Source organism: Littorina saxatilis, linkage group LG4, assembly GCF_037325665.1.
Source record: "Littorina saxatilis isolate snail1 linkage group LG4, US_GU_Lsax_2.0, whole genome shotgun sequence".
Classification (NCBI taxonomy): Eukaryota; Metazoa; Mollusca; class Gastropoda; order Littorinimorpha; family Littorinidae; genus Littorina; species Littorina saxatilis.
In genome coordinates, this window is record NC_090248.1 from 47,700,997 (window position 1) to 47,706,080 (window position 5,084).

Genomic DNA, 5,084 nt, shown 5'->3' on the forward strand with positions numbered 1-5,084 from the left:
ATGGAACCGAGCAAAAACGGCAGCCCTGTACCTGCATATTTGCGGAGTGTATCCGTCCAGCCTCCCTCGAGTGACGTTACAGATCTGTCGCCAGCACTACAAACGTTATTCAAAGACAGCACGGGGGAGATAAATGCGGAGCAAGAAGCGAAACTACTGCGGTTTTTGCAGGACAACAGGAAAGCTTTCGTTGAGAATAAAGAAGATTTAGGGAGGACAGGCCTTGTTAGACACCGGATCTTCACGGGCGAGGCTGCACCAATCAAGCAGGCACCCCGTCGATTCCCGCGGGCCAAGAAAGCTGCCGCAGAAGAAGAGATCAAGAGAATGCTGAGACTGGGAGTCATCGAACCGTCTTGCAGCCCTTGGGCATCACCTGTGGTCCTGGTTGGAAAGAAGGACGGTTCCCTGCGGTTTTGCATAGATTACAGACGTCTCAACGCAGTCACGAGAAAAGACTCTTTTCCGCTGCCGCGGATCGACGATACCCTGGACGCTCTTGAAGGTTCCTGTTGGTTCTCTACTCTCGATCTGGCAAGCGGCTACTGGCAGGTGGAGATGGATCCGGAGAACTCGGAGAAGACGGCCTTCGTCACCCATGGAGGGCTGTGGCAGTTCACCGTGCTTCCCATGGGTTTGTCGAATTCTGGAGCCACATTCCAGCGGTTAATGGAGATGGTTTTCAAGGGCTTGGACCAAGTAGCTGTGCTCATCTACTTAGACGATCTGATAGTCCATGCTCGAGACTTCCAAGGTCACTTGGACAACCTGCAGAAGGTCCTCAACCGACTACAAGACGTTGGGCTAAAGCTGTCGCCAAAAAAAATGTCGTCTCTTCAGGAAGGAGGTCGAATTTTTGGGGCATGTTGTCTCCAACGAAGGCGTGAAGACGGATCTGAAAAAAACAGAAGCCGTACAGAATTGGCCGACTCCTAAGACAGTGACAGACGTCAGAAGCTTCCTGGGGCTTTGCAGCTATTACCGAAGATTCGTCCGCGGTTTTGCTGACATCGCGAGGCCTCTTCATCGACTGACAGAAAAGAAAGCTACTTTCCAGTGGACAGAAGAGTGTCAAACGGCGAAAGACACTCTGGTACAAGCTTTAACTACAGCTCCGATCCTGGCATACCCGAAAGAAGAAGGGCCTTTTGTCATCGACACAGACGCGTCAGGCGCAGCGATCGGCGCTGTCCTATCACAGGTCCAAGACGGCGAAGAAAAAGTGATCTTGTTCTATAGCCGAGGGCTATCGGCGCAGGAAAAGAATTACTGCGTAACAAGACGGGAGCTGTTGGCGGTGGTGGACTCAGTAAAACACTGTCACCATTTTCTGTACGGGGCGCATTTCAAAGTTAGGACAGATCATGGCGCTTTGAGATGGCTGTTGTCGTTCAAGAACCCAGAGGGACAGCTTGCCCGATGGCTAGAGCTGCTGGGCACCTATGACTTCAACATTGAACACAGACCAGGCAAGAAGCACACCAACGCAGATGCCCTGTCACGACGCCCGTGTCACCAGGAAGACTGCAACCATTGCGAGAGAAAGGAAAGGCAGGAAGAACAGGCGGCATTTCTGCGGGCAGTGCATGACGTCAGACAAACTTCAGGCAACAGAAAGGACCCAGACAGAGCCTGATGTGGGGATGGATCACGAAATGACGAGTGTAGAGGCAGACAACAGCGAAAGGAGAGACAGCAGACCTACGTCATCGCCTGCTGGAGAGACTGAGATTTGACCATTAGAGGAGACTGAGGGGTTCACGATGGAGTAGACAGCGTCTGGCCAGAGCTGATGAAACATTTGGTTTTTTTCTTGTTGCAACAACTTACTACAGAAGAGTCATATACACTCTGCCATGGGTGTAGTCCTACAACCTGCGGGGGATTGGATTGGGAACCGTCTTGACCTGGTGTCACACTAGGTGGCACTGGCGGGTATGGTACAGAAGACCTACCAGAGGACAGGCAAGGCAAGCATAACCGAAAGAGCGGTTTGAGCGGCGTGTGCTGGACCTATGCGGCCACATAGGTCGGGTGGGCTGATCAACTGGAGAGCTAAGTGCATCCAGCAGCGAGGGAGCCTGAGAGATGGACTTCTCGGAAGGGGACTTAGATTACAACGAGGGGTCCCGAAGACACGCATCGGTCACCAATCCATGAACCTATTGCAGAAACCGAGAAGGTTGTCAAAGAGAAGAACACAGAACCTCAAATCTCTTCGAAAATCATTATCAGAATCTACGGTGGCAGTCAGCGACACCACTACCTTTGTCCCGGTTAAGACACGGCGGTCGACCTGGGATGCCAGCTGCGTCTCGGCGTTAAACGGTGCTCCAGCTGGGGGTCGTCCGGGGGCGGATGTTTCACCGAGGTCGACGCTTTTGCAGTGACAGAAACGACAGAGGAAGCTGTCTGGCGCCGCGAGGACGCGCCAGCAGATGTCGATGTCGTTGCTGTGACGGGACGTGGCGGAGGTAGCAGTCTGGCGCCGCGAGGACGCGCCAGCCGATGTTGATGTCGTTGCTGTGACGGAGGGAGCTGTTTGGCGCCGCGAGGACGCGCCAGCCGATGTTGATGTCGTAGCTGTGACGGAGGGAACTGCCTGGCGCCGCGAGGACGCGCCAGCCGATGTCGACGCCGATGCTGTGACGAGATGACGTCAGAGCGACGTAACATCATCGTCGTCAACGCCGCATCCGTGATGTCGCCGCAACTCCAACAACGATGACGTCAACGATCGAAGGTTTTATTATGTAGAGCATCAAAGACATTGAGTTAATCAGTTACATGAGTCAATTAGGATTGTTTTCAAAAGAAGGAGAAAGACAGACGTTAGAGGAGTTATCGCGTTGTGTGTGTGCGATTCAAAGACTGCTACGATGGGGACGGACAACAGATGCGGTGTTCATGTACACTTACGACTGGTAAGAGTATACATTTTGTCTTTTTATTCTATAAAAGGTTTCTCGTACTTGCTGAAATGGCGAACATGAATACGTTTGAGAAATCTGGTTTTGTTGGTTGTTATCTCTTTTGAATGTTGCTGGGAATTTCGTTTACACATGTTTTTGATTTCAATGCTGAGTGACCATGGCGAAGTAAATCGGTGTGTGGGTGTTTTTTTTTAAATGGAACAGAAGACTAGAGTGGAAAGTCTAACGTTCTTTTATAACAATTTTGTGTCACTATAACAGTTTTTTTTGTTTTCGTTGTTTTTACTGTAACCTGTAAAATACATCACTTATTTCATTTGGAAGGTCGCGAAGAAACAAATTATTTCGACGTTTTTTTTTAACGTCCCTCTTTTTGTTGTCGGTGAAAGAAATTATAATCGCATAATTCTAATATTTTTTGTAACAATATATTTTTTTCTTTTTCTGCTTGCAATTTATAATGATAATAGAACTGAGAAGCTGAGAGAGGTGTTTTTATTTGGTTTGGGCCGAATTCATTTTATTTTGAGTTGGAATCCAATAAGAACGAACAGAGGTTGTTGGTTCGGCGTTACTAATGGTGTTTCTAACGCAAATCTTATTCTTCCGCTAGTTTTTTTACATTTGGTGTTAAAAGCAAAAGAAGGTGGATATTGGTGTTTCACTGGTTTTCTGTAAATATGATTTTTGCTTTGTGTAAAAGGATGAGTACTTATAGTGTTTGATGTATATTTAGCAGCAGGACTATATTTTTGCTTTTGCTTTAAGAAGTTTTAATATTTTTGGTTATTTTTAGTTTGAGGGCAAACTGTTTTTGTGGAGGGGGGCATTGTGGAGAAAAGCGACTACAGGAATATTTTTGTCTTTTCTCCATATGTAATTTTCTTCTTAAAGTATATGGAGTGAAGAAGAAGAGAAAATGTAGAGAGCAGAATATATTATCTAGGTTAGTATTGAAACTGTGTGGAATTAAGATTCACACTCTAAAATCATATTTGTTCTTTCCCCTAGTAAATGTTTGGAAATAGGTATGATACGGTCCCGTTTTCTATTGTTCTCTTGCGGTAGAATTAATTGGTTAATTGGTTTTGACACGATGGCGCCGGCTTGACTGACGGGATATGAACCCTAGGTCACAAACTCGCTACGGCTTAGTTTTGAGCACGTGGACCGCCCGCGAAAGCATTGTTTTTCGACATCCAACTCTCACCTTTCCCCCCCCCCCCAACCCTCCTTTCCAGCTTGACTTGATTCTTTACTTCCATGTTGAATAATACTTGGTACACACAGACGAACACACACGCACACACTCTCTCTCTCTCTCTCTTTTTCTCTCTCTCTCTCTCTCTCTCTCTCTCTCTCTTTCTCTCTCTCTCTCTCTCTTTCTCTTTCTCTTTCGTCTTTTATGTAGCTTTTACATGTATATCATTCTTTCTTTTACCCATGTATTCAATATAAACATGTAGTCTGTATTCATTTGTTTAGTAGAATGTAGATTTTATGTTTATCATCTACATATGAGAAGCCTGTTGAATATACACTGTGTTTGACTGTGGTTAACTTGTAACTGCATACATTTTTGGTGTGACATGACTATTTTGCGAGATAATAGTCAGAGGTTTTGCACTTTGTTCACAGTGTTGATAACCAATGAGTGTTTGGTATCAAATGATGCGTCGTAGAATCTCCATTTTATTGATGTATATCTTTATAGCGTTTTTGATGTAGTTTTCTTAGTACAGGAGTTTTTGTGTATGTTTGAGGGGTTTTAACTGTAGCTTGTATGGAGACTGATAGCAGCCTCGAAACTCTCCCCCCTCCCTCCCCATTTTGTTATGTGATCCCAGTGCGACGTTTTCATTGGTTCCTTAGCTGTGACGTCAGGGACAGTCATGGAAGGTATATAAGCTGCTAGTTTTCAAGGTTCGGCGGGAGTCTTGGCAACCAACCTGGCTTAAGTGTCTAAATGGTATACCGGACTTCCCACTTAGAGTTACAGCATTGCTTCTGTGCCTGTGGAAAAGGTTGTGGGAGGCAACCTTAGTACCGAACGGTTGTGGGAGGTTCCCAACCTAGTACAAAGTATTTGTTGTTATCTCTAAAACTGTCCTCCGGAGTTTTGGCAACCAACCTGGCTTAAAGTGTAACTAA